This window comes from Contarinia nasturtii, unplaced genomic scaffold (genome assembly GCF_009176525.2).
Source record: "Contarinia nasturtii isolate CC-2019 unplaced genomic scaffold, AAFC_CNas_1.1 Cnas_scaffold_695, whole genome shotgun sequence".
Lineage (NCBI taxonomy): Eukaryota > Metazoa > Arthropoda > Insecta > Diptera > Cecidomyiidae > Contarinia > Contarinia nasturtii.
In genome coordinates this window covers 3,635,184-3,662,395 of record NW_022198046.1, presented here as the reverse complement: position 1 = coordinate 3,662,395, position 27,212 = coordinate 3,635,184, and the positions used below count along the sequence as shown (strand labels likewise).

Below are 27,212 nucleotides of genomic sequence, written 5' to 3'. Positions count from 1 at the left end.
TAGGTGAAATTGAAAACTTTTATTAACACTTCGATACCTTTACTGGTAAGAATAATAAACATTTAGCGGAGTATTTGCAATTGACAATAAATTATTTATTTTATACATGCACAAATACAAACCGGTCGTAAAGTGTATGTGTGTGCGTGTGTTTGTGCATGGCTCTTTGTAGATATATTAGCGTCGAGGCAATAAAACAAAAATGTTAACAAATATAAACAGCAATTCTGAGTGTGTTGCTTTTTATTCTCTCGCTTCTTTGTTTTCAAATGATGAGAGCGCACGCGCGCGCACGCTTGTCCAAATCTTGTGAAATTTATAATTGTTTTGCAAACACAGTGCTGGGCCAGCAGAAATCGTACACCACCAATCAAACTGAGCAAATGTTCTCGATTCTCGAAAATTATCGCTTTTGAAAATGGCCAATTAATCAACAAAATAAAATTAACTGAATGTAGCTTTTAATTAGCAATGTATATAATCTTGACTTCCCATCGGACCGTCAAAAAGGCCAATAATTAAATGTTGACGTGCGCTAAAAATGGCATATAAATGCCAAACCAATTCTTTATTGGTTTTTGTCTCTGTTTTGCTCACAGATCACATCATCTATCTCTCCCCCATTCTTCGTCTTAATCGGATGTTGATATTTTGAACTATCCGTTAATGAGCACTATCCGAAACACATAAATGCCGAACGTTCTTTTAACGTGTCAAATGAGTCGTTGCAACACAATTAGTCACGAATGAGTTAACGATGAATTTGAAAAAGAGTTTTAATACAAACACAAAAAATGACCATAATTCGAATTGGCCAACTATCATTTTTTTAATTGTGATCGCTCACATTCCATTTATGGATTTATATCAATAATTTTGTTGTTGTAATTGATTTATTGATTGGATCTATTGTTTGCCATAAATAAACATTCGATGCATTCGACGCTTGACCACCGACAGTGTGCGCGGGCTATGCCACTTGTGGTTTAAAAACCACACAAAACTGCACTGGTTTTAATTAGTGAATTTCTTGGTGATCTGTCACGTTTCAGCCAAAGATGGAACGATTCGCGCAGCCAGCACTTATTCATTTTTGGCTTGTTGTCGAACAAATTTATGCATTTTGATTTTATTGCTTTTCTAGGAAAACCATTCGATTTTCTTGTTATGGCAACGCATGTGAATAATGCGAACATGAAATATTGGTCTTTTTTTGACCGCCCTTTGATTCATCTTTTTTTATTTTCATTTGTATATTCTTTTTCTTTTATTTTTATTTCTTTTTTTCTCTCTCACACACTGTAGCTATATTGCTATCTTTCAACATTGTAACATTATAACCATTTTATCAAAACGTTTCGTAATGACTCAACCAACAGACGCTATGTCATTCGTGCGCGCACACACACACTGTTGATAGTTTTTTTATATTTCAATTTTGAAATGGAATTCGAGTGAGCATAGACGAAAAATTAGGAGCGGTTGTTGCCTTCAGAGATTTACATTTGATGTTAAACGTTATAGATGTTGCTGTTTTATTACCCAAATCAAGCAATCGACATCGTCAAAAGGGATCTTTTCTGCAGCAGACTGTGTTCGTCGTGCTTTTAATTTGTCCGATTCAATTTGGATTTGGTTCCGTTCGAAATGTATGTGTTTTCTTCTTTATCTTCAAAACAGCGAGAGAGAAATAAAGATGGAGGGAGGGAGCATGTGAAAGAAAAACGGAAACATTGCAACGATGCGTCATTGAAAAAATAAAATTGAAACAGAGTGTTTCTAGTATCATCACATCGACGATGAGTGTGATAAATCAAATTCGATGGAATGAGGTCGAACATTGAAATGATATTGCTCGTACGTTCGTATTCGATGTCACTTTTAATTTGACAAAGAAAATCCATTTCGTTGGCATTGGTTGATATAATCAAAAGAACATCCGATTTCTATTTTTGCTTTAGCCAAAATGTATATATTTCAAATGCATTTGGCTAAAAGGCATGGCATAATTTGCTATATCATCCATTCATTTATAAGCGCATTTTGTGACCGAGATATATGCTCGATTTGTCGTTGGCTTTTCACAGAATTTTAGCAAAATTGATTTATACCATTTCCATTGTTTTTATGCAAAATAATTCGGTGTATGTTGAAAATGGTACGAATGCATAATTTTCGGTGGTTAATTCGCGTTTCGTTGTTTTGTTTGCGACTGTTGTCGTCAAGGCCGCATCAAATATACTCTAAATTGCATGTGGCTCTCTTTCCGTATTCAAAACAACACTCAAATGCAATTTGTGCACTGTGGCGTTTCACTATCGTATTCGCAATGACAATTGTATTATGTTTGCACGGTTGTTTTTTTGGCTTTTAAAAGTACGTTTTGCATGTTTGTTGCACATTGAAATGGTTCGCTTGCGACATAACTAAAGACTATATAGCATGATAAAACTTGAACGTACACAAATTGCATAAAGTGGGAATGAGCCATTCAATTGCATAATTTGCAATAGAATCACAACTGTAACAATTTAAATGCCATCCGTCGTGTGCTATCTTCTCTCACTCTCTTTTCCCCTGGCACTTGCTCATTCTCTTTCGCATACTCTTTCACGCTATTGACGTCGACGACGACAAGCACACAATTTGAATATAATAAACATGTTCGATAACGATGGGCAAAATGTGAGTAGTGGCTTGTGCCTGTGCCTGTGCCTCGATTGACCTGCTAACACAAAGCATAGTCGGAAACTGCATTGGTAATCGGCTATTGCAATTTGTATTTAGTCCAGTGTACTTGATGGTCATAATCATAAATCCAGCTGCATTTGACAGAGCCATCGAAAGAGCCTCATTGTAAAAGCGATATTTGTTCGGTTCATGAGGATCTTTATGAGTTTTCATTTCGTTTGGGTTCGACAAATCAGAAGAAAGCCATTTATGCAACTCATTGTTCCGGATCCATTGCAGTTCTATCCAGATTGACTTTGTTTTTTGTTTCGGTGCGCTTTGTTTTTGTCGTACTTTCGTTTTCCTCGTTATGCCATATGACAATATGAGCGAACATTCAACTCTTGTCGGGCATGTGGCTCATTCAAGTAGAAGTGGTTGTTAGTGAAAATTGAATAATCGCAAAACTTTCAAAGTATTTTTGTTGAAGTGATATTCGGCGCGCACACAACCAATTGAGTGGTTTGGATGAAATTAAGCAATTTTGTGATGCGCGTTCAATGACAACTTCACAATTACCCCTTTCACATGATATGTGCAGCTTATTTTAGGCAACATCAAGAGGCGTTGACACTGACATTGAGTGAGAGTATGTATGTGTGTACATGAAAGAAATTGAATATTGGCAAGATGATAAAGCAATTAAAATGTGCCAAACATATAATTCAGTTGATGACAACAACTCTCGTATTCAAATGCAATTTTGATTGTTGCTCTTCACAAGCATCAATCAATTGATTTCATCCGGTCGTTAGGCTCTATCATTAGATAATTTTCGTTCAAGCGAATCCTTCTCTCCTCTCTCTCTCTCTCTCTCTCTCTCTTTCCACATATTTACTTCATATCATTTCTATGCAATAAACTAGCAAATAATATCCGAAACTTTTCCATTTGATTCGAATAACTTTGTGAAAGAAAAACACAATAAGACCAAATCAAAACTCTATCAAAAATATTGATCTACAAAAATGTTCTTGGAAAATTGAATTTTATGTACTGTCACCATGTCCTTTCTTTTACTTTCTTTCTCTCTCGCTCTATCTTTCACAATTTCGAAGTCATAATGGCCAATTCCCATTGAAATGCTGCTCGCATTTATATTTTGAGCATTGGAATGTGAAAAATGTTCGGTGTGCAGTCGAACGTAAGTGACTGAATATTTGACAACAATGGCGAAAAACTTTGGAATTTCTATTTCACTTGGTCGACAAAAACCGAACCGTGGCAAAAACCAAAGCATAAACCATTGGAATGACGACTCTGAACATAGCAAACAGAATGGACTTTGTTTTGTTTCGGCATGGGCTGATGGTGCACGAGTTGTCAAAGTTCAATGTTTCAATAAATTCGCACAATGCATTTTTACTTTTTTTCCTTTTTTTTACACTCTCATTGGCCCCTACTCACGCATCGATTGATTTCATTCGATTGCTTCGAATCACTCTTGATTTTTTACTTTAGGCATTTTGCATAGACAAAATACAAATTGGACATAATTCATTTTGGACACATTTTTTTCAGCGGCGCGGCGACAAAGAAGCAAATAACGACAATCATCATCATTTTTATTATCATTGCCATCGTTAAGCGTAATCGTTATGCCAATTGTCTTTTTTTTCTTCTTTTTAAGCTCGTTAATATCTGATTTTCGGAGGGAAGAGAAGATGTCATATGGCAACGAGATTTGCATTTATTGGACAACTAAGAATTCTTGTTTGAAAATATTTTCTCACATTTTTGCTGGTTTTGACAAATAGACGTGGTCCGATTTGACTATTCGACGTGAAAAGCACTTTTATTTTCCCACTCAAGCCTCTTTCTTTAGTTAAAATTGAATCAGTCGAGAATCAAACACACTTTTCATTTGGAAAATTGGTGTGCTCATAAAAATTACGATATTTCGTTTTGATTCGATTGAAAGAAGCCTTCGTTGGCATTGTAGTGAAGGTTTGTTTGACTTTTGAATTCAAAGAGACAGCGGAGAGTGACGATAACGTCAAAGAAAACACTGCACGTAATCTCTGTAAAGTGGCATCAGCCCAAAAAGAATATTGAAATTTATTCAGAGATAAAATGGAATAAATAAAATGCAATCTCTAAAGTGACGAAAAATGTATTTGTCGTGTGTCAAAGCGCGCGCACGTCTCGCAAGAACAACACCATCACAGTTGGCCATTCAAAATTAGATGTGTGAGACGATACACACGCCAGAGTGAATTGAACGAATTCTCGAGTAGCAAAATGTAAAAATTATGTTTGATCATCATGCATAATGCCTACATCCTACGTTTTTTGTACCAACAAAAGAAATGTATTTGCAAACTTTTGTGTCATACACACGGTTGGCTTTTTTCTTTGCATATTTTCTGTTGATTTTGGTGCGTTTGTTGGGAGAGCGCACGACAGAGCCCCGATCTGAATGCTGGTGAGCTTAAAATTGGAATTTAGCAATGACAGAACAGAAAGTAAGGTACACGCACACTAAATAAACATCGACAATGGTTTCATCGGCGTTCGAGCAAGTGAGAAAAGACTCGAAACGAGAAGCAAATGCAATAACCTTGTGTGTGTGAGGAACCAGACCCAGACGAATTCATAAAATAAACAACAATGACAGTGACGGTAACAAACAGCGACCGTACACACACATACGCGCTTCTTTAAATACGAAAAATCACCAAATTAATGATGATTTTGCTGGAAATTGCAAAAGATGCGTCATTTATTTTTGTTCGTGTTGTTTGTTCTTTCAATGAGCAACTTTTTTTGCTCTTATTTTTTCCATTCTTCTTAAGAATTAAGTGTTACCGCCCTGTTTTTCTATTATTACAAATTATTCATCTAATCATATTAAGGTTCTATGGTTTGGAAAAAATTTATTGAATTTTTCTCGTGTGGGTGTGCGCGCTGGAGAGAGAGAATGAAATTTAAATATTCGTGACTTTGATGGAATTTTCACATTTTACTAATTAATAACCAATTTTTCGTTGTTCCATAGACATTGATTTTAAAACTGTATTGTAAAAACTGTCGAATGCACTCCAAAAATGTTGACATCGTCAGACGAACGATGAAATATTTGTGGCTGTTGAAAATATGCAAACAAATATTGGATTATGTCAGAAGAGAGAAAAGATAGATGCGTACGTTATATAACTGATAACGACAGTATTACGCTTTTTATATTTGCAATCGGTTAACTACATAAATTTTGTTTACTTTTTGCCAAAAGAAGTGTGAAAAACAATCGAAAACCAGAATGAGATAATATCAAGCACAGACAAACTTGCACATAATCGACTACATTGTTTGCTCTGCTTGAAAATACTGGGTAAACATAAGAGTTAGGTTTTAATGCCTATGTACTGTGCATGCATACAAGCCGCTTATGTACACTTTTTTCGTAGTTGTTTTCCAAAATGTGAATTTCAAAGTTTGGCGAATGGTGTTTGGTTCACGATTCATTTTGAGCGGCAGTTTTTTCACCCGAAAATAAAAAAGGTAAAAGTTGAGTGACCGCTACTTAAAAGTAAAGATTCGCTCATATACTCTCTATGGTTTCGCACACGCGAATATTTCAAAATGTCGGATCCTTTTCATTATAGTTCGATATGATTTTTTTTATTCTCATATCCTCCCTCACGCAAAAAATAATAATATCTGCTTCTGATCGACAACGAAATTTAATTTTTTTTTTTTTCAACTAAAAACCGACATACGGTTGCCGATGACTGATTTGAGAAAAAAAATGCTCATCATATTCGAATGGAATTGAAAATGTATATTTTTTCATCGATATAAACGAAAAAAGAATCGAATTTTTTCTATTTATTCCAAAAATATCCCATTTTTTTGTTGCCTGCTTTTCGATAAATTTACATGGAAAGCACTTGAAAGTATGCACGCCCGTTTTTCTGCGTATGCTTATGAATAGAATGTTTTGTGGCTGGAAGTTTTTGAAAAGGGACGGGAAACTATAAGCATCAGGCGTCAGTAACAACAAACATAAATGACGGCATCACACATCTATGGATGCGATGGAAAAATAAAATTCGAGCGAAAATGAAGAAATAAAAATGCATAAGCCCATCTTAACAACTTCAAGCCACAAAACCGCAACTCAATTGACAACAATTTTTGTTATTATTTCTTTCTCGTTTAATCTTTCAGTCGTTACACACGAGCGAAGTGTATGTTTGATCTCAAACCGCAATAGATTTCGACATGAAATTAAAAATACAATTTATTTCTTTATACCATTTTTTTTTCAGTCGTTCATATTCATCGTGTTCTTCTTCTTTTTCATCGTCGTTGAATATTTCATGGATTTTTCATCACAACGTTTCGCCCATTCGATGCTTAAAATCCATGACAACATTTATCGAATGAATTGATAGAATGGAAAAGCGACCGCAAAAAGCAATTACATGTAACAAACACACATTTTTCGATTTGGTTTGAGGCTCGTGTATCCTATCAACGCACAATATTTATTTGTATCGATGACATTTACCAAGAAAAAGAACGAAAGTACGAGAGGCACAAAATGAGAACCATATACAGTTGCCGACTCTCATGGTATTTTCTATTAATAATTTCGTCGGCTGTGAAAAGCCTTTTGTTTTCCGCGTATTTCGTTCAATGTTCTCGAAAAGTGTTTGCATTGTGTGCGTGTGCCATCTCTTATGTTGATGAACGTGACATTCAAAAATATAGAAGTTTTATTTGGTTGTTTTTCTAATTTATCAATTCTAAATTTTATATGTGTATAAATTATTTTGAAAATTTTCTTCTGGGAAACCAAGTTCGATGCGTCAAATTTTTTTATTTTTTCCGAATTTCCGAGCAGCAGTTGTCATAAATGACGTCGTTTATTCAAGACGGCTCCAAAAACAGCGACCTTGAACCTGAACAAAAACTCAACACACTTATACCATAACAAACGGCGTGTCTAAGCCCAAATACACACACACATCGATTTCATACGGTCGTCAGGCATAAATTTCTTTGCGCCCCTCTCGCACACTTGTTCACTTGTCGTAGCTGTCTTTCAAAAAAATAACAAACAACATCGAACCTATGTGCGTAATTCCTATCTCTAGCGACCACACAAAAAAATCATTTTCAAAGTATATACGCAACGCGCCCAAAGCTTATGTACATATAGGCTTGAAAATGCAATAGGAATCGGAAAAAGCTTTCGGAATAGGCAAGTGTCTGGCAAAATATTATACAGTTTTTTCCATCTATAAAACTGAGCCCAAAAACATTTACGAAATATATATCGTTCAAATGCTAGCACAATGGCAGACCGTCAAAGAAGAACAGAGACAGAGAGATACATAGGAACGCAAGCACGCACGCAAATCACCTATCACACTGGGTGTACCATTTTCATATTGATTAGCTGATGCCTTTGTGTGTATTGTGAAAAATGTTTGTTGTGTACCGTGTTTTCATTGTTGTTTTCGTCGTTCCTCTTCGGCAACGCTGCGAGATTGTCTGACGTAAAAGGCATATTTAAATCAAAGATTGTTCCTTATTGACTCAAGTCCTTTCTTGATCACACAATGCTTACACATACACTAACAAATCAAATTCGTTGTTGAACATATAAAAAAAACTTGAAATTACCCGCTGCTTAGTGTTAAACTCGGCTATGTGTGAGTGGTGTATTGTTTCGAAATTCTTGAAAAAAATTGTTGACAATGAGTTTTGATTTGGCGAAACTGTGCACAGCACAGATAATAATACAAAGAATAAAAACCCCATTTTATAACATGTAATATATCCGATACACATTACTGAAACTTTTTCATTACATTATTACATAAAACCATTTGGACTGGCTCAAAGTTTGTGACAGCGAAAACAACGGTGCAACTCGTTTCGATAAAACGGAGGTGGTTTTTGTTTCGAACCATCGAACGCACAACAGCGTTTCGTGCTTTTCTCGGTATTTTCAGAGAGTGCGTTTCGCAGTAAAATGGTACATAAGCATTTTCCGTTTTTTTTTTACTTCACTCTCTTAACATACATATATATGACGCGAAATATATGCTTGCCGAATGCCGAAAAATCGACGCAGCCATAACCAATAACAATCGACTCGAATTTTGTTGAATTGTATTGCGTTCATACATCGTTGTGTGTCTGCCCATTTTCAATGTTATTTACACCAAGATTAAGTTCATCGTCATTGAAAACGAAAGCGACTGCCGTCAAAGCTTTGCAATGGAAATGGGAAGACATTTTTGGTACGCATAAGGAGAGCGTTGGCGACAATCGCTCTTTCATTCAATTCAAGCCCGTTTTTCTCTCATTCTCTCTTATTCGCTGTAGATTCATTTCTATTTGGTGTTTCAAATTCAAGAATCGTGTAGTTGTATACATTTTGATGGATGCTGTCTTTTTTTGCATAGCCAACTCTTACATAAGCATAGACTGTCTGTTTTAGTGTGTACGTGTGCTCGAGCGATAACATAAACACCATCAAAAGTTCATTGACGATGACGACAAGCGACAATCGACCATTGGATTTGACATCATGCAGAATGTATGATGAAAAATGGTGCACAAAGCCAAATGTGGCAATAAAAATTGAGAGTCCAATCATTTGAGGTACTTTTCCTTATTTCATTTGCTAAAAATAGCGAAAAAAAATAAAGAGCAGATGCATGGCAGAGCGAAAAAAAACAGGTCGTGCCAACATGCATAACCATAATTTATGACCGTTAAGAGTGTGTAATTGAAAATATTCGCGACCATATTGAAAACGAATAGTGGTCGAGTTATAAAAATGTGAGCAAGTACGCGAGAAAGTCGTGCGTTCTGGGAATAGAGAATATATCTCAATGGCGCCTAGGTGACGCACAAAAATTCCAAAATTGCAGCGAATGTTGCCACATCTTCATTGTCGATATATGTATGTATGGTTGGTTTGCTTTGTCGTTTCCTTTGATTTTCGTAGTAAATAGTAATAATTTTTGTGATTTGCATTGGTACACTGGTCGCCACAGAGTGAATCAAATATTCACTCGCTTTTTTATTTTCCTTTCGCTTTCTCTCTCCCTGTCCGTCTTCGATCGTGTTTCGTTGATTTATTCGATATATTTTTCTTTTGCTAGCTACGAATTTTCCCATTTGCTTACTATCGTTTGTTTGCCACATGCTGCTTGCAGTGGTGTCTTTCACTTAAGTCGAGAAACAGGGACACACACAAAATTATGTATATTTTATAGTTTTGCTCGAAGTGTTGTGCGCTTCTTTTTTCTTCTTCATTTTGTCGTTGTTGTTCATCTATTGTTGTTCATTGTTGTCACACCGCAATCACAATTCAACGACTCTCGTTTTGTATTTATAGGTTTTTATGCGAATAACAAGAGCACAAGCGATGAAAAGAGAGCGACAGAGAAAGAAAGATCCGGAGCTACAGAGCAAGAGAGAGCGAGAAAGAAATTCATCGTTGGTGAAACGAAATAAAAAGAAGCTGAATATCGAAAACGAAATCGCATTCAATCACTGCGAGCACTATGATTTAAATTCATATTGAATACGAAATACATTCTTTCTGCATTATAAACGCGAGAAGAGGTGGAGTTTTCTTATATTATGTTTTTATTTTTGTTTTTCAAACAAAAGAAAATTGTTTGCATAAGAATATGACAAATTTTCACCATAGATAAACAATACCGACGATGAAATACGATGAAAATGTGAGCAAAAGAACTGTTGTTCAGCGATTTGGTTGTTGTTGTTTCAACTTATGCACTGTGTATCGAAAACATATTTAAAATTCATATGAGAACTGACGGCATGTATAATAACATACAATGATCAATGTCGTAAAGTGTCTATCTCTCTCTGTCTCTCTGTTGCATCTTGTTTTTATTACGCTCGACAAAATTCAGGACGCAGAGAAAAACTGACATTCAAGAAAAACTTGAGAATCTTACTTATATTTTCTCTTGCGTCGTTCATTTTTTTTTCCTTCTCGAAAACAGTTCGCTTCATTAAATCACCCAAATGCTTGAAGAAAACCCAACGGGTTCTTTTTTCTTCATCTCGTTTTTCCGTCGATCTTCAGCGAAAGCGATGGAGCACACGAAAACGTTAAGTTTTGTTCGCATGTGGCAAAAGCACCAATGTAAATCATCATGGTAAATAGTTGTAAATCAGGAAAATATTTATGTGAACATGAGTAAGACATTAAATTAATATATAAATTACATTTCGTCCGTCCAATTTTTTTATATTCATTTCTTTCTCTTCAGTTTTTCATATTGTAGCATTAACTTTTCTCCGACGAGCTTTTCGCATTTCACTCTATTTCTCTTACACGCCACTCTCTCGCGCTGTTCGACAACCGACAAGAAAAATTCAACCCGACTTTTCTTGCGACTCTCTTTCTTTCGATCGTTTGTTGTTGGCACAAATACCAGAGAGACTTAAGAATGTTGAAATAAAATCTCTGTACAACATTTTCATAGCAGCAACAAGACTTCAATTTTATTAAATGATTGTATTTTACAGCTGCTCGGGATCCGTTGCATGCTCCCAATTCGGGTCGGTCGCACAATTTTAAGCTTTAAGAATAGTTTATGAAATTTTTAGTTATCTTCAACGGAACGTCAATACGTAGTACGTATCCGCAGCCACACACGTATTAAGATAGGGAGGGACCGAGAGATGAGAATGGGGAGAGAGAAGATTGTGTGGTGCTCTGGTGCATTGTATACGACTATTACCATCTATTTAGGATTTATTTGGCATCCGAATTCTCACTGCTGGTGGTCTCCTGGGTTTTATCGCAATCTCTGAACAAACAACGAATTATCCGACGACAACAACAACAACATCGACCACGACGAACATTATCAGCAGTAGCAACAGCAAAATCCGCGCTTTGTATCTGCACACAAAATCTATCTGTCTAACAACATATAATTTACCATCATCGATTTTGTCGAAAATTATACTTTATTTGATGTGTTTTCTTGATTTGAAAGTTGTACTCAGTCAAAGTCAATAGGTGGTCAATTTAAGAAAACTTTATTTTAGACATAAAGAACCCATTTCAATTTTTCTTAATGCATTCGAATGATATTGATATATCAAATTTTATTGCGCAATAACTTTAATGGGTAACAAAGCCGCTGCCATCGAAGCGTGCACTCAGCCAAAAGATTGAAATGAAAAAAAAAAGAAGAAAAAGAAAAAGAGAGCGAAGATAGAGAAACCAAATCACAAAACGTACACATATTTGATCCAGTTGAAGGCAAGTAAACCGCATTTTCAAACGGTATTGAAATAGCGCGTGAGCGCACTGTTGCTATTCAACTAGAAAAATAGTCGTACATGAGATGGAACGACTGCAAGAAATGCACACAAAACCAATTTCAATCTTGTTTTGTAAATCTTTTCTTTCAGCTATTTTGTGTTTAAATCTCATGGGGTCATTTGCATTTGCATAAAACGGATCGAGAATTACTTGGCCGATATTATATATCCAAGTGTTGTAGTTTGAATGTTGATGCGTACATATATACACACGTGAAAGGGATATTACACATCGAAATTGTATGAATTGAAACGCATTTTATAATACAACGTGTTTTTCCATCGTGTTTATATATTTTATGCTCCTGCTACAAAAGGTGAATTGCACGTTGCATTCCATAGCGGCAGTAGCAGTTGTGGCTGTAGCATCTCAGCACCGAATTTATATTGAATTGACGTGTGTGTATGTATTTAAGATAAATGCTGTTTCAATTTATTCAACATCGTGCAACAAAATTTACTTACGGATAAAACACAGCACGTCTCTTTCAATTGAAAACTGGTTTATTCAGTTAATAGAATACACCATTTTTTTTCTTTTTTCAAAATAAAGACGCAGCGAATCGAATCACAGTATACATATAAATTATTTTTTGCCATTGTTGTAAATCAAACCAGTACTGGTTCTTCCAATTTGAGGTGCACGACAACTTAGAATCTAGTTCTTGGAAGAATCCGATGATTCCAAAGTGTGTGTGTGCAAAAAACACACATATGTCGACAATGGAATACACAAGGTTTTGCGCAATTGAAATTGCAAAAAAAAAATCCATTATTTATTACAACTGCGACGAACGTGCTTAATGCACGCACATGAATGCGTCGCCGAACTAGGTATTACTCATTTGAACACACTTTTGAATAAAAATACATACTCACATAATCGCGTTCTTTCACTCAAACTCACTTTTGAATGGCATTTTACCGCTTCGCCATCAACTTACATTGTTTATTACGATGGAATTATATTTTATTCATCCGATTAGACGTATTGAGCTCGACAATACGGAATTATATCTGGACAGCACAATTTCTTTCGCTCTCTTGCACTCTTTACAATTTTTGTTTATATAGAAAGTGACGTCATGGTCGACGACATTTTTGCACAACAAAATAGAAACGATGTTAATAGAAAACACGAACACAATGTGCGTAAAAATTATAATCGGATTGAAGCAAGCAGAGGAGCTAAAGCCTGTGGTGCTTTTTTTATTGCAATAACTTCCTGCAGAAAATACAGTTTATGCAATTTTCCATGCGGTAAAATTCAATGTTCTGCGGCGCTCTTTTCTTACCGTTTGCAAATGGCAGTGTGGTTTCTTTTCATTTTGTTCTGCGAATTTTGAATAAAAACGATGGAAAATTTAAATTTGAAATTAATCTATTCAAGTGTATTTTTAATCCAATTTCATTTTCAAGAATCATAAATGAAGTTGCATTGGGGATTTTTGTGCTTAAATTTCAATGTAAGACCGTTGAAAAATTATGAAAACTCATTTCAATATTGTTAGTTTCATTCCTAACAATGTAATGGGCTTTTAAGGAATTAAATGCAAAATTCAATTGTACAATTGTTGGTCGGAGCTTAAAAACACGATTTTCTACTTCAGTCTATCTAAGTTGAGCAGTTGTGATAACGATAATTTTAGTCGTTTTCAAGTGATTTTCAACTTGATTGACATGAAGAAACTCCCGTTCTCTAGTTTCATGTTTTAATTGCAAATTGTGATTGACAATTCACTAGCATAGAGTGTGGTTAAAGCAAAATGAAAAAAAAAAACAACTCGGATAATGAATGAATTTTATATCAACCATTCAATTTTGTTTTTCAAGTAAATGTATGCGATGTGTGTGTGTTTTCACATTGAAATTGACTTTAGTACACCTTTATGCGCACATAAATTTGTTCTTCCATCTCCAACGTTGGTTGATTCGGCATAATTTGCTGGATCGAAACATGTATATTGTATACCGGTTTAGCATTTCAATTTTGAATAAATAATTTAACCTTTTGCAACTTTGGCAGCAATGCATAAAATGAATAAAATATGTACCAGTTTGTGTGAGTGTGATGGCAAGGGGGTTAGTTTACCATATAAGCGAACATATTGAGGATGATCGCTGGATCGAGTGGGTGGTACACACACTCACACATGCACTGCATATCATTTGACGCGCATCGGATACTTAAGTGGGAATGGTGCCGATATAAAATACATCGATAAAGACACATGGTGTATGTTACACGTCAAATGCAATCTGATAAGTTATTTGGAAAATTGAAGTTGATGCTTGCATCCATTCCACTTGATCTTTGAACATTGCAATAATCATGTATTCGACAGATTTCACTAATGCAATTATATCGTGGATGTACGTGTGTGTGTTGTGCACTTTCCCAACATACGTACACCAAAGGTGTACTTACTTTCTTGTGCTTTAAACAAGTGATTGAACATTTTACCTTGAATGTTAGGAGCGATAGAGAAAGTAAATGTCAATTTACGTATGGTTTCAATGACAAAATTACAACATCAAGTGACATGATACCATCCACTTCTCATTCCATTTTCGATCTCTTTAACTGTTTCATTTGAGTGTAAAAACTTTTGCAAATATTAAAATTATTAGATAAGAAAATGTGAATGTGTTAGTGTGCAAACTTTTGAGCTGGCAAAAACTTGCAACGACCATAATCAGAGAGCGACCGAGAGAATGAAACTTTAATTGTATTTGCATTTAGTATTTTGTGCATTTTGCATTTGAAGAAATGGAATATCGTGCTCTTGTGCTAACTCGTGGCTTGCACAAAACTTTTGACTTTAAATTTAAATACGATGACGACGTCGACGACTCGGATGGAGAATCGTTTGGCATTCGCTCGTAATGTAATTAGACATGATGTTTTTCATGAGAATAAAATGAAAAGAACACAACATGCGGAATTTTTGCGGTATTTTCTAATATTGTATGTATGTATGTGTGAGTTGCACATTCCAATGCGCCATTCGGCTGTATAAGTGCAAGTCGAAATACTCAAGAGTCATGGCTACGACAAGAGAATCTCTTTCAAGTTTCAATATGATGAAGATTTGAGTCGATAGAAATAGTTGTATCAGCATAACACAGTAAATGAAAATGTACAAGAGAATAAGAAGAACGAACAAAAAAAATGCCAACTAACGGGATTTGCGTTATGGTATGGTTTCTCTTGTTTTGTGTGCGTGCGCGCATTTTCTGTGTACATTTGGATCATTTCATAACTTCTTGGCATTTGATTCAATAATATGTTTCAGAAAAGTAAGGAACAACGGGCGACTCATTAACGCAGCTCAAATATTAAAGAACATATAATATGCCAGTGTGAGCGCGCGCACACACACACACTCACGCTAAATAGGTAATTATAAGTTAATTCAAAGTTTTTCCACATACATTACAAATTTATTGGTGTTTTGTGCAAAGCGCACATAATATACACAAAAACTTCCATCGTTTCAGAAGATTTTTGAATTTAAGTGCATTCGAAATATATGCGTGTGTGCGCTGAAACTGTCAACCACAGATTTTCGTAATTTCATATATACATATTGAAAAGGCATTCGAAGCTAATAAAGCAACTCTGTGCAAAAGTCAATGACATGAAAATTGTCGGTTGCTTTTGTTTGGTGAATCGTTATAAAAAAAACACATAAAATAAAAGTTTTTTTGCCGTAATCAAAATGAAAAATTACCAAATGTATCAAAAAATGAACACGTTTGAATATTAAGCGAAAGCGATTCATTCGAATCTCACAAAAGCAATGACAAGACGACATTCACATTTTCTTCTCTCTTGATTACTGTGATACTCTCTGTCTGTGTGCACATTAGACAAATAATAATGACGACTACAGTGGATGTGTCTATGCCAAAAATGTGTAATGTGCAGAGAGAGAGAGATAGAGAGAGAGAGAGAGAGAGAGAGAGGGAGATAGAAAAAATAGCATGGTGAATTAGATTAGACATAGAAATATGAAATGGTCGAGAAGCCAACACATTATACTATATTCATCACCATTCACTGTCATTATGCACAAAGCACGCATAAAAATCTACACAACACAATCAAGGAGACTGGCGAGGCCATAAAAGTCCATTCTCCAGTTCTATGTTTTCGATATGGTATTATGTCGTTGTGGCACCGCTACACATTACATATGTAACATTTCGTTAGTTCGTATCACTCATTATTATTGCGCTTGATTTTTACCACTTATTTTTCTTGTGTGCGATGCGCTCATACTTTTCCATCGTATGTCTTTATAGGTTTAGTGCGATATACCAAGACCATGAATCTAATGTGCACCACCATAAAAACACTTTTAACTCATTCCAAAACCCCGATGATTGCCACTGCTACTTGATGCAGCACACGATAGCTACCAGAAATCGAATTTTACTTACAAAAACTACAGCCATCGCTTTTTACATATCTCTCTCTATCTCTCTCTTTCGCTCACATAGCCTTGCCATTCGACTGCGTGTGACAGTCATATAGTAAGTAGTTCTATGTGTGCGTGTGTGCAAAGATGAATGCATCACATATAATCGTAAAAATAAAAACTCAAATGTCTTTAGCATTCAATGGTATGTGCAAATAATAATATAAGATAAATAATACATTAGATTTTATTTCCATTTCACTCGTTACCGCATCCAAATGGATTCGTTCGTTTTTGTACATGTGTTATCAAGGAAAAATGCAATCTTTCTTCTCACCCCATCCATATCCGTTGCATAAAACGGAAAAACTGAACGCTAATAAATTTTCAGTGCGCCATTGATGGGGAAGCCAAAATATCAAAAAGTGCTGATCGCACAACAAAATATACAGGAAGGCGGGTTATATACGATATATATATATTTCAAATTGTTCTCATGCAAATCGAACGGAAAACGAAGATAAAAACATGCATTTGAGCATTTTTATTTTCTGTCGCTAATCAAAATGTCTCTTTTTCCTTTTTTTTTTATATTTTCCTTCGGATTTTCTTTCATTTTTTGCTTCTTCCTCTCGATAATCTTTCGCATATTTCTAACTTCCAATCTCTTTTAATATTAATTACAAATGCACGAAGTCATGTGATTCCACGTCGTATGAATTGAGTCGTGTTTCAGTTTTGTGTGCGCGTACAACAAAAATAATTATTCAAATTTCATACAAACCCATCCAGACAATAATACTTAAACGTCTCTCTAACTTTTGGTTTCTTAGAGTCTCACTTTGCTAAACAATTTGTTTTTGGTTGGTTTCTCATTTGGTGGTCGAAGTTTTTTTTTTCTGGCACACAAATCCAATGTATAAATAAATTAAGTGCAGCAGTAAATGCTAAGTCAGTCTTACCTGCGGGAAAGAAGTGAAAAAAGAATTAGTATAAATTATTCAATACTGTCTAAAATGGCAAGGAGAAGTGTAGGAAAAATTGAATCCATGTTTTGTTTCGTTTCTTGTTTTTTTTTTTTTGTTTCACAGTTGTTACATTCTAATTATGTTTGGGCGTCGTGAGTGAATGCTGAATTCGCGAGAAAGCAACGGTTTTGCATGATATTAGCTTCATTAGCGTACGATGTATGCGAAGTATGAGGGCCGAACTTATCACAAACGCAAAAGCAAAAATCTATGTATAGTCAGAGCACAGAGAAAATCCTCCAGAGAAAAACACTATACACACTGTACGAATACAGATAACACAAATGAATGATACTGAAAGAAAGCAAAGTGTGCTTTGTCTCCGATACAATGTACGAGAGAAAAAAAGAACATAGAGCAAACCAAATTACCGTTAGTTTAGCGAGAAAAACCGCGTTTAAATTTATAAATAAAAATTCGAAATGCGTTTTTATCACCGCAAGCACGAACGAAAATGAAGAAAAGATACGACAACAGTGCAACTGAAGGAAGAAAAAAGAAACATTGCGCGCATTGCAATGTCAGGTTTAGAATATAACATTTAATGCCGTTGTGCATGTGCTTGGAAGAAGAAGTTAATCGACAAACCGAGTTTTTCATTTTCAGTGTGTATGTACAAGTTTCAATCTCAAGGTAAACCATTGGAATTTTTTTCAACAAAACAAAACTCGGTGCACGTTCGAATTGCACGAAAACCTACATTTATTCTCTCGCACTTAATTTAAAATACCCGATAGTTCCGCGCACACATTTGCATCAAAACAACCGTTTCTCTTTTTCTCCATTCCATCCTACATTTATTTTCCGTTGCCGTAATCACAATTCAGATTTGCCCAATCATCGACGATCGATACAAGTGAATGATGTAAGCAAGCAAAAAAACTAATAATGGACATGAAAAGGGGAGTCATCAACTATTTTATCTGTGACATTATCTCAATCAGTTGAAATTGTAATTGTGTATGTTTCTTTTGTTCTATTGATAGTTGCTTATTGTCGATTCTTTATTAAATCACATCGATATAATGAATGATTTTACTTTCGCGGGTTCTTTTTTTGTTTGCGTCATCCATGTAATTTCTTTTTGTTTTATTTAACGATGATGATGATTTTTTTTGTCGTTCATGATGATGTTCGCTGCTCGTTAAACCATTTCAATGCGTTTTTCATTGGTTTGCGTGAGAGCAGAAAAAAAAGAAGACTATGTCACAAAGCCATGTGTGGGATGCATTGAACATTGGCAAAGTTTTGAAGAGCGAACATATTTTCGAGGTGAACAAAGGGAGGGGGAGAGAGAGATTGCGAAACCATTTTATTGCATAGAATATTATAACGGTTTGATCAGTTGGTGTGTGCGCGCACTGAAACTAAAGTATAGTGTTAGAGAGAATAAAGAAGATTAGCAAGCTAGTATGGAATATGGTGTTGCTTTTTTTTCTTCACCCAACGATACAAAAGAGAACTGGTTCGGAATGTGTATGAAACAAAAACGCATATGTTGGTTTGTGAACGAAAAAGATGACTTGGATTTGTTTCGCTCGATGAATGTAAATGTGTCTTGCAATTTTGTTTCAACTACTTTATGATTGTCGATGACTTTTTGTTGGTGCACACACACACACCACCCATGCAACATGAATAAGCATAGTAATTGTATTTTCATTTCGTCGTTCTGTCGTTATGTGTGTTTTATTTTTGGAATATATGGAAAATCCCAAGAAAAAAGTCAAACTATAGATGGTAAACGAAGTGAAATACATGCCGAACATGCCTGGAATATGTTTTGTCATGTAACAACAAATGTAAAACGTATATGTGTATAAACTACTTAAACTATTTGCTTAGTTTTGTCAGAAAATTGTCATCTTCAGTGAATGAGTGTGCGTGTGTGTGTGTGCCACAGAGAGCTAAGGTGGTAATAAGAAGAATAACATGGTAAACAAAATACAAGCGTTGTTGAACCGATCGAGATACGAAACAGCATTGAGGCAGGGTATAAATATGTGTAATCCAGTAAGTCGGTTGTTCAATGTGACAAGAATCAAACATATATATGGCAGTGTACATATGTGCGCGGAACACGCGTTCACTCTCTTCGGGCAAACGAAACATATGCAAACGTAAATGTAATTGAAAACAGAAAATAGTGAGGCGAATGTGTTAGTAGTTAGTGAGTAGTTATGCATATGTATAAGGTTAACATGCCAATGAACCCTATTCACAGCACCGTGCAATAGAATTTTCTGTGTTTCTTACTTGTGCTGAAAAAAAACGACAAACTGCCGCCCAGACAAACGCGCGTGCGAGACAGAATGAATTTGATAAAATACAAAAACAAAAACACTTTTTTTGATCCAATTGAAATGCGTATTTCACATTATCCCGGACAAGCCGTACATACTACCGAAGCAAACAAACCATTCAAAAACAACTCAATTCAAGCAAATAAATTTGAAGAAAAAAAACACACACTTAAGAAGATATTGTGGTGTATTCATTATTGCAAGCCAACAACCACGAAAACGAAGAATTAACCTTTGAATTGATTGTGTCGCATTTACATACGCGCGCGAACGCTTTACGTTTCTTGTTCAATTGAACAAATTGTTGATGCTCGCATGAACAACATTCACTTTTTGTTGTTGTTAAAAGCTACATCGGAGATGACAGTCAAATTGTTGTTGCCAAAAAAAATATTTCACATACGTTTGCATATTAAATGTTTTTTTTTTCAAGTAGCACATGCTATATGCTGAATTACAGTGCAATGTATTTTTCACTTAAATTCAAACGAACTTCCAATTTCCAAGTAATATTTTTGCTAATGGAATGAATTTGTATCGTCGCGTCGATGTTTTCAATTAATTTGAGTCTCATTGCCGTGACGGTAACAACAGTGGCAAAATCCAACTAATAATTTCAATTTATGTGTGATATTTTGCGAAAATAGCTGAGCCGTTCATTTACCTGTTGCGCTCATAGCCGTAGGTCAGGTATCAATATTTGTACAGACAGCGTTGTTTTTCGAACATTCTCAAAATACCTCAATATCCCTCCCCTACTTATCTCTTCACGTTCTTTTTTTATTTATTATTCGGGCTCAATTTAAATACATCTGAGACTCAAATGCAAAGACTACACATTCCATTCTATTCTGAATCGTGTTTGTTTCTATTCGTTCTGAACGAATTTGCAAATTCTAGGATTCAATGTATCACCTTGACATTTTGCAGACCATTCACCGCACACAGCATCGATGCTATGATGTTCTTTTTATATATAGATTCTAAATCTCACGATATATTTTCATGTTATGCAGCCGCTTTTTGCTGCCGCTTCTGTTGGTTATACATTAAATTTTTTTTTTTTGCTCAAATTTACACCTAATCAACATGTGATTGTTGTTCGGTTTCGCTTGTTTTGTTATTCACCAAATGATCAGTGCATTACAAAATAGACAATCACGCATACAATTCCACCGATCGAATGGATTATAATTATCGATGTTGCTTTGTGGTTATTAATTGAAGAAAAACAAAGCAAGACGAACAAAAAAAAATATTATTAGAGTTGAACAACAACATTCAACGCAGCCAACAGAAGACAAAAAGTGAAAACGAACCGCGCAAAATGAACAAAAGAAAACTAACCTATTGAGTCAAAAGAAAGAGAAAACAATGCATAGCACAACATTGAAAGAGTGAAGCAGATACTTCTACAAACAAAAAATAAAATAAGCGAAATCGATATTCACATACATTGGGAATCAAAGTGAACAAGAGAAAAAAAAACCACTTTGCAATTATAATAAGCCAAACGAAACGAAGCAAAGATGAAGAAAAAAAGCCAAAAAAGTCAATATCATCATCATTGATCATCTCAAACGAATCATACCAATCATGAGAAAAAAAAACTATAAAGCTAGATTGCAGGGAATGTGGTAAACTTGATCTGTACGAGAAAAAAGCGAAACAAAATCTCGTCAGCATCATCAATTAAGATTGGTTCAGGTTTTTGGTTTTTTGTTGTTTATTCACTCTTTTGTTTCACGGTAAGATTAAAAGAAAATCCACCAAACGGAAACTAGCTTGAACGGAACAAATGCGTCAGCATAAGGTACACAAAAAAAGAAACATGATTGCTTCAGATGAAATACGCTCTGATCAATGTGATAAAAATGACATCATAAATATCAATAGAGCACGCGACCAAATATTCTCATTAATATCAGAAGAAACTGCGTCTTTTATCCAATTCTTGCCATCTATTTCATTTATGAATAATTTTCAGTTCTTGTTTTTGTTGTTACACGACATGTCCATCTCAGGATTGGGGCGCTCACAAATATTGGCATCATGTCTCCTTACAACTTAATTTAATTTGGACCTAGTCATACATACTCATATCGGAAAGAAAAGATAAACATACTCTCATCCCAAATTGAACATTTGGCTGAAATGCGTAAGTCGCACTTTGGATATCTTCACAACCCATTTTGTTCATTAATTTTTTTTTATTTACATAAAAGACAAATTATAAATGCAAAAGACAAGACTCGTCAACAGTGGCACGGCTTTCGTCAGAAAGCGGCATGAAAAAGCAAGATGCGAGACCTTCTCTTTTGCTCTTTCGTTCGCCCGCAATTCGGTTTTGTATGAGAAGCAAAAAAATAATTACCCATTGCAAGGAGAGAAAAGAAAAAATTGTCATCAAAATTAATCATGTCACGTAGAAAATGTGTGCGTATTTATCATTTATGTGCGATACGAATGAAAACCATTTACGATTTACATATAAATTACGTTGAAAGATACAACCACCGCTACCACCATCGACATTGTGTGTTGCCATGAGCCCTTTACATTGGTTACATATTGTCCGCAAAAAAATGTTGAACGGTGAGAATATTTCCGAGTGCGTTCATTGTGGGAAAAAACAATGTATCCACACATAAACACACATGTCGGCAACCGAAACACATTTTTGTCGGTTTTTATTAATTATCAACAAACATTTTTAATAGAATACAATAGATTCGATGGCGACAATAGTCGTTATGTCTCTGTGACTTAATATAAATACCCGCATGGATCAATCTCACGTTGAATGTCTATGTTATACTGTCGAATCTCACAGACGACTAAATAAATCATACATATAAATTAAGCCGTAGATTTTGTGGAACATGCGTTCGTTCCGTGTGGTAGATTTTATGCATGGTTTACCATTTTTCTCTCTTTTTCAACAAAAATCCAAAATATGCGTTCAATCGGGTATGGCAGAAAAAAAATTGAAATTGATTGCGCCTGTCCAGATTTCGTATTATAACTGCCGCATTTTTCAATCGGCTATTTTTTTTCTCAGTCACGCCAAGATTTACGTAATATCTCAGTCTGACCAACAGGGATCGAAAACATATGGTGCGTGTCGTTTTTTTTCTATGCCGACGCATTCAACATCGAAAAGCTTTTATACGCACCATCATTTGAATATTTCGATTTAAAATGCTTTGTTCGTGTTTTACATTTTAAAAACATCGTTCATAATAAACGTATGAAATTTTATATGTGCGCGCCAAGCATATGTGAGTTTTCGAATCGTTTCGGATAAAAATAGGCGTGAGAGCAGCTGATTGCATCTCTAAAATTATCGCAATGATCGCCAAAAATATCATGAAAAAGTCGACGTAAAATTGTGTAAGCACTGTGTTAAATTTTCTATCAATCATCGGTATTTTATGGATTTGATAGCACGCACGCGTTGACAAACATCAATCACATTTTTACTTTATCGCTAGTTTTTGTCAAAGAATTGCAGAAAGAAACGGATGAACATAGAAATTCGAATAAAATGCGTGACTGCTCGGACCAGAATGATTGAATGGTGAAACACTTATGACAAGAGAATTTCTCTCAAAAAAAAATTTTTTTTTTCCTTACGAAAAAAAAAAACGAACATGTTATGGTCGAAATTAAAGTCATAAATCTAAATTAACAAGACAGTAAAATAGGCAGAAATTTATAAATGCTATCATTAATTTGAACGCGATTTTCGAAAGAAGATTCTTTTAGTTGGTTTGACACTCGCAAATTCTATCTTAGTTTTTTATAAATCAGATATTTGTCATTCGCATCTTTGTGCGCGCGAATTTCAACTTTCATTTTGGCTTGGCATTTTTTTATTGGCGCATATTCACACTGTCGTTCACATGAATTCACAATCTCTGTAGCGCTTGTGCACTCTTCAGATTTCTTTGATCTTGTCACTCACTCGGAGTGTAATAATGGAATATGATGAATATTCGCGCATAGAGTGAACACGAAACAACACCACCGAACACCGAGGCACATAAGAAAAATTATTATGAAAACACAAAATTGGAAAAGACAAAAACAGCGAGCTCATAAGAGAGATGATAAAAAAAGTAATAATGTGAAATATAGTAGCAGTGAATTCGTGCTATTCACACGTAGCGCTTATGCAAAATGGTGTGGTGTCTCTTCTTTTTTCTTCCTTTTTGTATGTGTGCATGTTCATTTTATGGGCGCTACTGTCGATGACTGTGAGAATGCGCTGCACAAAAATTCGAAATTTCCTGTGTTCACTCAAAATGAGTGAGAGACTCAAAATCAAAAGGATTTGCGAATATTAAATTCGCTTGAGTCGTGATTGCTTTTTCTAGCAAATATATTTCAATTTAATCAACGTATTGCCATTTTCGTTTTTTTTTTTTTGGGGAGGGAAACTGCTGCGAGAATATAAAAATCCATGCGCCATGCGAATGTTATTATTAAAGTTTATTTCCTTCAGACGTCGTCGACATTTCGACGAATTGAAACTTGATACAATTATATAGCGACGTGCATTCAACCAAATCATTTTATTCTCTCTCTTCCTCTTTTCTCATTCACTCTCACCGGTTAAGCCTCCGTGATCAGAAAATATGAAATTCTTCAAAATATGGCGTGCTCAATTGACAATCTTATGGATTTGCACATTTTATTTTGTGTGTTCAATAAATCAAATAGAGAGAGAGAGAGAGAGAAAACGCACGCAAAATAAAAGTACAATGCCTAATCAAACAATCGAAAAATATTTACCAAATAAAATTGTTGAATGTGCCTGTCTCCAAAGTGACAACATTTTTTTATACTCTTTGGTCTGTTTAATTTCAAAATCAAAATTGATCGAAGTATTTAAACGATAATTCACATTCTTCCAAAGTGTTTGACCAAAAATACACAAGTAACGAACCGTGCGAGCGAATAAAAAACCAGCTATTCGCCTAAATATAAAATGCTCGTAAAAATAATTTCAAATATCCAACAACAACAACATACCAGAAACAGAATAATGATCAACCGTGCGCGCATACAAATTAAAACATTTTGTTGCGCATCGATTAAAGCATTTTTGCCGATTTGTTATTTATACGATGTAAAACAGACGAAAAAAAAACCGAATTGTACTAGAGAGATTGAATGTTTTGGTTGTTTTTATTTGTTATTGGGCGAATAAAATATAATGCGCACGGTGAGTGTGTGCTTACGTTTTAGTCGGTGTGGACATTCGTTTTGCAGGCGAGAAAATGAGAAAGAAAGTGTGAGAGAGCGAGAATATGTTTGTTGCCGTTTCACAAAGAACGGCTGACAGTGAATGTATGTGATACAGATGTATGCGTAAGTTTGTGTGCCTTAGCACTCTGAGGCAGGCGAAGCTAGGTGCAATGTCATTGCTCTCATTTGCCGTTCAATATACAGCACTGAAGAGTGTGTTCTGTGTTTGCGCGTTGCTGCTGCCGCCGCATTCGCCTTCGATAAAAAAAAATCCTGCTTATTCTGGATCCGCGAGACAGCGACCGCTTTTTCGCATGTATGGACACGTGTTTGTATGTGATGGTATTTGTGCATGTGAGAACAAACGAACGAACGAACGAACGAACGAACGAAGCATATATATGAATGTATCTATAGTTGGCTGTACCGTCAAGCTGAAACCAAATTCATCCACTTAGCCAAATAGTGCTTCGACTGGGGAAAAAGTCAATAACAACAAGACGAGAGAAGAGGAACGAACAAAAAATAAAATAAAAACATAACCGGCAGCCATCGCTAGAACAGCAACAGCAGAACACTAAACGAAAACTCCGGAATAATATAAAAAGTGAAAAGAATCAAACAAAACAAATTCAAAATTTATATGGTAAATGTGTATTCCTATCTCATTTGCTCTTTTTTACCATGTGTTCATTGCTGCTCCGTTCCGTTCACTCATCATTCGTTTTTGGCCCAAATGAAATGGAAAAAGGAATTTGGTGTTTCGTTTTGATTTAGTCGAATTTCGGTTTCGTTTTAAGACTTTTAGCTTCGATAGAATGAGACACACCAACAAAAAAGTATATATATGTATTTATGACTGTGTGGCACAAACCATCGACTTCAAATTCAAATAAATCTTTCTCATACTCTGAATTCGACATCGGGTTTTTTCTTGCTGACTCGCGAAGTTTGTAATTTTTTATAATACACAGACACACAGCCGAATTTCGATCGATTTCCAGTTTGTGAAAAAGTTGCTCCAGCACAACGATTATTCACATTTTAATGATTTCGTTCACTCTCTCTCTCTCTCACTCTATCTGTCTCTCTCATGTACGCAAATATTTGATCATTTCTTCAATGCACTCAACAACACAATAAAGCATGTTTTAACATGCTTGCTTGATGATCGACAACAAAAATACATTGTTAGTGACAAAATACGAATGTAAAACAAAACGAAAAGTGTGTTTCTCTATCTCTCTCTCTCTTTGTTGATGTACAAATGTGCACGTATACAAACTGAAATCACACACCAAAAACATGGGAAGTGATTATAAAATATCAACTGTTGTTTGTTATCAACGCTTGGAATGCTTATTCAGCGTTAGCTCTCTTGCTTTAATTTCATTAAATTTCTTGAGAAATTGTTGTTTTTATTTTTATTCGCATTTTGTGTTTGTTTCGCATTCAAACTCATATGCGTGGATGTTTTCGTTTTTAAGCAAACAACTGCAATTTGGTCAATCGACACACAACTTTATGCGTATATGTTTGCAAGCTTCAAATCTGGTTTAAGATAACAACAAAATGGACATCAAATCAAAATAATACGCATTGCATTTTATTTCATATCTTTATTATGAATTCTTAGTTTAAAAAAACAAACATACAATGTATATATGACCACGGACCGCATACGAAATTGTGCTGCCGTTTTCATTTCAAATTCAAATTCGGTGATAAAGAAAAATATAGCAAACGAAGACGAAACCAAGTTTGCGTTCAAAAGTAGAGAAACACATGAAAAAAAAAGTTATAACACAACGTCGAACACAAACCAGGCGACCAAGCGAATGAACGAGTCGCGAAAGGCAAGCGTGAGTGTGCGCTCGTGTGAGCGCTCATTTGCGTACATGCGAGAGTGTTTTTATACCATTTTGTGTGCCTCTCTTGTTTCGCGCTGATGTGTGCAGTTCGCTCGTTGGATTGGCGAAAATATTAAAAAATACGACGCAATTACGTGAATAATCAATTAATTTTTATTTAACAAAGCAATAGAAATCAATCGAACAATCTTAGGCCGTTATTCAAAATATTGTTCAGCATTTGAATGCATTTTGACTTTCCAACGAAAACGGATTTTCTAATGT

At 35.2% G+C, this 27,212-nt stretch overlaps 1 protein-coding gene across 5 annotated transcripts in view; it reads right to left on the bottom strand.

The window, feature by feature from the left end:
• Window positions 1-27,212, bottom strand: part of LOC116341300 (putative uncharacterized protein DDB_G0271606) — a 179,479-nt gene that overhangs the window by 38,418 nt on the left and 113,849 nt on the right. The gene's annotated exons all lie outside the window — the stretch shown is intronic.